This window comes from Papio anubis, chromosome 2 (assembly GCF_008728515.1).
Source record: "Papio anubis isolate 15944 chromosome 2, Panubis1.0, whole genome shotgun sequence".
Classification (NCBI taxonomy): Eukaryota; Metazoa; Chordata; class Mammalia; order Primates; family Cercopithecidae; genus Papio; species Papio anubis.
Window position 1 is genome coordinate 63,811,419 of NC_044977.1, and position 8,156 is coordinate 63,819,574.

General features: G+C 33.9%; 1 protein-coding gene across 7 annotated transcripts in view; it reads right to left on the minus strand.

Annotated features, from left to right (window-relative positions):
• CNTN6 (contactin 6) overlaps positions 1-6,551 on the minus strand; it is a 310,814-nt gene extending 304,263 nt beyond the window's left edge. For 3 of the 7 annotated variants that reach the window (XM_017955285.3, XM_031662742.1, XM_031662738.1), the window contains exon 1: positions 5,652-6,551. The gene's annotated coding sequence lies outside the window, so the exon portion shown is untranslated. The remainder of the gene's footprint in view (positions 1-5,651) is intronic. The other 4 variants (XM_009200323.4, XM_021933351.2, XM_031662748.1 and 1 more) reach the window with 4 other exon arrangements.
• Between the last annotated feature and the right edge of the window lie 1,605 nt (positions 6,552-8,156).

Below are 8,156 nucleotides of genomic sequence, written 5' to 3' on the forward strand. Positions count from 1 at the left end.
TGTAGGCCCTTATTTTATATTACATTAGTATTTTCGTTTTGTGAATAATGAAAATGTTAAATCTCCAATAAAATTTAGCATTTGGTAATTCTGAGGGATGGGAATTGGTAATTATTAAATTTAATCCTTCCTTCAATACTTAAAATTTCCCACTTTACCAAAAAATATACATATATATGTGCATTACTGCCAAAAGAATTCAGACTTATATAACACCTAAAATTGTCTTGTGAAAGTGTGAAAATAGAAAAAACTGCCCATCTTTTAAAAAATGGAGTCAGCAGACATGATGTTGAGTTTATAAATTCTGCAATAGAAGTCAAATATATTATTCAAATGCATAATGATGGCCAGAAGGAAAAAATTACAATAAAATCAACTATAGAAAACATTTCTGTGAAATGAGACAGGAAACGGTGGAAAGGTCTTTTATTTTTTATTTTACTGTCTTCTCTGTAATTTCAAATTTTATTGTTGTTGTTTCCAGGTGCATACATTACTTTATTAGGGCATTATCATAAAAAAAGAACAACAGCAACAACAACATAAAACAACAGGAAAGAAATGTACAAGTATTTGTGATGTTTTTCTTTGAAGAAAGAAATTCTGGCTTATTTGTTCTCATGCTTTTCTGTTCATTGCTTTTATAATCAGAAAATTAAATATACCCTTTTTCTTGATTAGGTCCAATTGCTCGGTGTATACAGAAATACCGTTTCTATTTTTAATCTAGTTGGATCCAGGCACCAGCATCTCTAGATCTTCTCACCATTTTCCCTGAGCTCTATTTTAATATCCACTTATGATTTACACTCCAAATTTAATTCTCTACTAAATACCCAATACAATTGATTAGATGATAATTGTAATTTTATTCTTTTCATTATTTTATATTATTTTTACCCCATTGATCCCAAGGCTCATATATAAATGTTATAATAGTAATAATAATATAACAATAACTAAACAACTAACACATAGAGTGCTTATTAATTGTCAGGCTTTCTTCCAAGATTGTTTACATATTTACCTGCTGAATTCTCTTGATAATACTGCAAAGTCAATACTAATATTATCTCCACTATGAATGGGAAAACTGAGGTATAAAGAGGCTAAGAAACTTGCCTAAGACCACAGAGCTATTCTGTGCTAGATATAGGGAAGGAAAGCTACAGTGCATGGTGCTTCAGCTCAAGAGCTTGCCTCCTGAATTTTGCTCTCACTATCATTTTATTGACTTTGAGAAAATGCGATTTGTTTTTTAGTAAGATCATTAGTTTTTTAGAACACTTCATAGGACACATCATGTTCTTTTATTGCCTCTTTTAAGGATTTGAGATCTAAGGAACATCATTTATTTATTCATTCATTTATTCATTTAATTGTAAATCTAATACATGTAAGTTTTATACTGTGTACTTTCAAAAAGAATTTGAGTCTACAGATTTTGATTCATGTTACTATGATGTAAAGTTTCTGTAAATTACCTTAGGACTCATTGCAAAATAGTTAAGTAGGCCACAGACTTCATCAATATACACTAATAGGGGACATTATCAGAAGGCATGCCCAATGACTCTGTTTTTTCCTCTACTATGTCCTGTGTTATGTCTTTACCATAATAAATGTTTAATACTACAACACACCATATAGATTAACTCAGTTTTAACTAGAATAGCTCTTTTCAATATGAATACTGACAATAACAACATTCTAATAAAATTTCCATTCAAAGAATTCTTCCGAACTGAAAGACTGCTACTTAAAACTCCTTAAATAAAGAGTTTTTTTTTTTTTTTATTTCCTCTATTGTCCCAGAGAAAAAATAAGGAGAAATATAAAAGGTAGCAGTGGTAGCGGTGGGGATAAAAAACAAAGCAAAAAACCCTCTGTCTTCAATGAAACTGTTAGTGGACACAACCCCAAAACACAACTTGAAGCCCATTTCCATTGTTGCCAAATGCTAAAAAACATGGACTTTTGGGGGACATCAGAGAAAACTGGTAAGTACTTTCTTTTTCTCTTACTTTCAGAGGATATAGATTGCCCAAAAACCTTCCAACTGAGGAAATTGCTAGAGTGTTGAGAGAAGGAAACATGTATTTACAAGATCACAATACAGAAGGTTGTGCCTTAATAGGTTTACTATAAGCTATATTATTCATTCAAGTGGCAGACAAGAGAATAAGTGGCTCTCAAGTAAAGAAGATAACCAATCTGTCAATTGAAATTGAAAAGAAATTTGGATATGAAAGATGTGGAAAGCAGACAAATGAGATACAAGATGTACACAACTGATGATCCTGAAGAAAAGAAAGAAGCAAGATAATCACAATTTGGCCACGCCTAGTTAAGGGACAAAAAAGAAATAGTCCAACAACAAATTCTGAAATAAAAGAATCTTAAATCAATGGGGCAAACCTCAAAAAATGTTAATGAAAATGGAATTAATCCAGGAATATTCTGTAAAAACAAACACACACACACACACACACACAACACGAAAGAATCACGTAGGCATTTATCAGAAAAAAAGCAAGTCACGTTCAGTGACGGAAATTGCAGACATACCTAAAAATGTTGCAAAACAACTTTCAATACGGAAATGGTCTCCAAAAATGCTTAAACATTTACACATTTCCAAAATAAAAAATTAAGCTTGATCCAAGAAAGATAATGTATCTTGCATGTCTAAGGCAAAAGAAACTCATGTTCAAGTATGCAAACTCACAGAAAATATAGCACCTGTGACTATTTCTTTGGTGGAGAAGTACTACTTAGTGAAATCTAACAACCCCAAAAATAATTAAAAGTAAAGAACGCAGGAATGGTGAATTGGGTAGTAAAAGCCTGTTGGTAAAGAATAATTCCTTTCAATTTTGAAATAAGTTTAGTCTAAGATCGTGGAAATTCAGCCAGAATGTACATACTCTATAATGTAAAACTGATGTAGTTTAAATTCAGGTGGTATGGGTAGAGTTGATGACAACAAAGCACCTTTCAAATGCATTGAACTATCATAACAAGGGTTATAAAAGTTTGCTTACTACATAGACGTGCATCCAAAAAAAACCTTCAAACTATTTCTATGTTCAAAATTTTTGGCTATATGGGTATTATTCTGGACATAATATCTCCCTTGGAAAGAAATCTATACCTGAAATTCAACAATTTCTTCAATGTTGTTTCAACTTCTCTTTTTTCAGTTTAATTAAAATCTAAAATCAAACTCAATATTTCTGGTTTGGTTTTTTTTTTTTTTTTGAGACGGAGTTTCACTCTGTCACCCAGGTTGGAGTGCAGTGGCGCCATCTCTGCTCACTGCAAGCTCTGCCTCCCGGGTTCAAGCGATTCTCATGCCTCAGCCTCCTGAGTAGCTGTGACTGCAGGCACGTGCCACAACGCCTAGCTAATTTTTGTATTTTTAGTAGAAACGGGGTTTCACCATGTTGGCCAGGATGGTCTCAGTCTCTTGACCTCGTGATCCACCTGCCTCGGCCTCCCAAAGTGCTGGGATTACAGGTGTGAGCCACAGAGCCCGGCCAATATTTCTGGTTTTTTTTAAGCGTAGGATAACCTCTCATTCTTACAGAAGACTATCTATTATTGACTATATTATGTAAATATTTCTTATTAATTTTAAAACGGTGTATAATAAGAAACCGTTCTTACAAAAGTATTTATCTCTCACCCTATCTGAATTTAGTTAGGCATCAAGATGTCTCCAATGATAGTTGTCAAATTTTGTGATTGTTATTTACAGGTGATGGGGTTTCCTTTTTGAACTTTTATGTATAGTTTGAGTCATTTTTAATGGGTTGAACTTATACTTCTGCATTTCAATTAATATGCTATTAAAATAAACAGGTAAGTGAATAAATAAGCAAATATTTTGTATTCCTTCTCCTCACATAAAAGAATTTAAAAGGTACAAATTTAATATTATACTACTGAGCATTTTTACTTACTAAAAAAAAAACCACACAACTCAGAAGTATGCAATCAATTTAATATACCACACATTCTTTTCACAACATAATTGATTTTTTTTGGGGGGGGGTCTAAACTCAGAGAAAATATGTAATCCTTTTCTAAATAAACAAGTGAATTTGTTTTCATTAAGGAAAGTTACATAAAAATTCTAAAAAAATATTCTGGTCCTTCACTATAAATATTCAAAGGAAGTAATACAATGAAGTCGTTTATAAATGATTGACTTTTTTGCTAAGATGTGATAAGTTATGCATTTGTATAACCTCATATAAACCTTTATATAAAAGTTTCCACATTTATATATTTGAAATATTTGGACTGCACAGCCATGATTATTGCTGAAAAAAAAAAAAAGAAAAAAAAGAAAAAGAAACTCCACTGAAACATCAAAGATGAAATGCTTCTGTATTTCTGATTTTTTACACAAATTGTGTTAGTATTTTTATATGTTTATGTTTGTTTTGTGAACACGCGTATGTTTACACATGTGTGTGAAGGAGGAGGGAAAAGAGTCTGCTTAAACATCTTCTTTCCTTATAAAATACAATTCACATAAATTGGTGAAACCTTCAACAACAGCAATAAAAAGATGATAAACCCATCTGATAAATGAAAATTGCTCAAAACAAGCAATTCAATATTCAGCATATGCTCCTTCTTTTACAGACATCTTCAGAAAACATTACCACTGTAGATAAAATTATGAATATCTCATTTTCCAAATTGATTCTGTGTGATTCTACTGTTTTGTCTATTTTTTCTCAGTATAACTTCTATTTAGTCATTCTGTGAATGTTTCTCAGAGGACATAGTCAGGATGCTGATTATTTAAACATAAGTAGTTTTCATTTGGAGAAGCAAAAACTATGAATTCCAATTTTCCCCCCAAACCCCAATGTTATAGTATCCCATTAACATAATGGGTTATACGTGTCTAATCTCAGAGCTCTTAAAAGTTTTGTTCCCAAGTCATCAACTTCTGAAAGTTTTCATAAAGTATTATAAGAACCTTAATACTGACAAGCTTAACTGGTGTAAATGGCAAAGGAAACTCCAGAGGCTATTATCTTGAAGCTGGGTATAAAGCAAAATGCCAGACAAAATTTGGTAAGCTCGTATGACCTCCAGTCTTGCTTTGCTCCCCTTACCAAATCCTCCCCTAGGAAACTTTATAACCATTCTTTTAAATCATCCGGTGAAAACTGCAAACCCCACCCCTCATCCCTTTGATTAAAAAAAAAAAAAAAAAAAAAAAAAAAAAGGACAAAAAACGTTTAGTGATCACATTTTCCCATCTGCCGTTACAGAAAGGGCGTGTAGCCATCTGAAAGTCCCAGAATTAGCACTGTCATCCCGTCTTGCCCATTAGTTTTACTGCAGCAAAGACTAGTGAAACACCGAGAAATATACCTGTAGTCTTTCTTTCCCTGGTTTGATCCTAACCTCCCGGAACACAGATTCAATACATTTTTCCCACACAAGGAATAAATGCATTTTAAACATCAACATCATAGAAACACAGCATCAATAAAGCAGTGACTTCTCCCCCAACCCCAGCTTTTACCTGTTATGCTAATACAAAGACATTGAAAGGAAGAAAAGCTGCAGCTTGCCCAGCAATATTCTCATTGCAGCAGACAGCACAATTTTGTACTTACAGATCTTACCAGGGAAATGTCTCGGGATCTTTACAATTTTTCTGCAGAACTCTGTTTCAAGCTCTCAGCCAGGCATGCTGTGCATCCAGGCAGAACCAAGCCGTATGGAATGTCTATGCAGCTGGGAGATAATGGGACTCTTTTTCCCAGCTGGGACTGCAAGCCTTTTATCCACTGAGTATTGCGTGGCTCTTCTCTGGTCTTAAGCATGAAATATGCTCCTCTCCTGCTGCATTCCTGTCGGAGCCTAGACAATCAGTTCTTGAGGCACATGTGCAAAGCTCTCGTTTGGAATATTCAAAAGGAAAATTCTTTCTACATTGAAAGCCAGCTCTATCTTCATCAACCTTCACAGAATCAGACAGAGCTGAGAGCAGCTGCCATTCCAGGGGCATGAAAGATTAAATTCACCCTCCTCTTTCTTTGACTGGAGATAGTCACTCCTGCCGGGTCATCAGAAAATCTCTCTTATTGAAAACTGGGTCAGACTAACGACTTATTAGGTTTCCAACAGGAAAGGAAGTAATTTTTTTCTTCCTCTGGTTTCACTGCATTGTCATTTGCAAGCAAAGATTAAGCTGGTCAAGGGTCTGCACTGATTTAGACAGTATTCAAATGTAAGCTTTTTGAAGCATGCCAGTAACTCCTTCTATTAGTGAAGGTGAAGAGAAAAGGGAAATAAAATCAAATGATTGTATGCACTATCACTAAAACCTTTCTAAGTTGTATTTTTCAAATGTGTGTATGAGGCTTCTCAAAGACAGGTAAAGAAAGCGAAGTTAAACAAGTCCAAAAGAGTATTGCTGCTTTCCAAGTAACATATTTGTAATTCCAGAGGCAGAGAACAAGTGTCTGTGTGTTTGCATAGGAGCTCTGTAAGAGGAAAAATAGGTTTTGTGTCTCACCCTGGGCTCTCCAACTAAACTTTTTAATGTGTTTTGGTCTTGTCATTGGGTTTTGAAGGGATGAACTGCTTGAAGGATGAAAACTAAGGAATAGGAATTATGCATGTATGCACACAGAGACTGTAATTCATACAAACATAGCTATAGCATGAGAAAAGAATGATAGTTTGGACTTATTTTCATGTTGGCATACAAATAAATTATAATCTTAGCATCTTAAAGTAAGTGGATACTGAGAAAATGAAATCCCCAAATCAAATGGAAATAAGTTAGAAGATATTTCGTGGCCTCAATTTGCATTCACCTGACGAACAAGAAGGTTTCAATGACTATATTTTATGACTATGTCCTATGGATTTCTTCACAGGGTCTAACTAACATTATAAGAGGCTTTAGAAAGGAGATGATGCTTCCTAACACAAGGTAAACTCAAAATGGGCTACCCTATTGTTTCTCCCAATTCATAGGAAGGCAAACTAGACTAATAATTTTATAGAGAGAATATCTGATTTTATTGAACCTCTTCTAAAAAAAATTAGAAGTATTTCTTGCTCTTTAGGAATAAAAATATATTTTACTTGTAAAAATTCCAAGGTGACTTTTTCTGCAGAGTTTTAAGAAAAATAATCATTACGTAGTAGGCTTTTTTTTTTTTTTTGTGGAAAGAAATTCATTCAAATGTAAAGAATATCCCTTCACTCAAATCTCCAACACTCTGCCTCATACTCAAGGACAGCTGATTGCTTTGCTTTCTATTTTACCCAAAAAGGAATAAGAACCAGAAGAAAACTTCAGTAAGCTCCTAGCACTGCATGTAGTCACATATCTGCCCCTGTGACCACAGACTCTTCCTTCATCTTGTTACTTGGGGTGAACCATGCTCCCTCCTTAGACCAAGTCATCCACTGTGCTTTAGATAGTCTTCTACACAAGGGACCATTCTACTCACTTGTTTCTCTCTATGGAATCATCAATTCTCCCTACCTTCTGTAGCATTATAGCATAGAGATTTGCTGCTAGTTGGCCCATTTTAAAAATCAGCACCCCTTTAACATCATATCTTCCTCTGTCTACTACTGTATTCCTTGCTTCTCTTTATAGCAAAACACTTTGAAGGAATTCTCTGTACTTATTGTCTCCATTCATCTTTTCTCTTTTTATCTTGAATCCAGTTTGATTAGTCTTTTGTCCCAACTGTTCCACATAAGTTTTTCTTGTCATAGTCAATATTAAATTATGTATAAAATAATGCAATAGTCAACTTAGTCCTAAATTTACTTGATATGTCACTCACATGTAATGCAGTTTACCAAGTACTCCTCCTTCAAGCACTGCTTTTGCTTAATTTCTTAAATTTTCTTCTACTTTACTATCTGCTCCTTCTCAGATCCCTGTGCTGATATCTTCTCATTTTGTTAATCTTTAAACACTAGGGGATGAGGTGTGGGTACCAAGGATATATAACAAAGTCTATACACTAAAGGCTACACAGAATTACTAAGGAAAATTAATTAAGACCTAAATAAGTAAAGAAGTATGCCACGTTCATGGATCAAAAACACTCAATATTTTTAAGAAGGCAATTATCTCCCAATAGGAT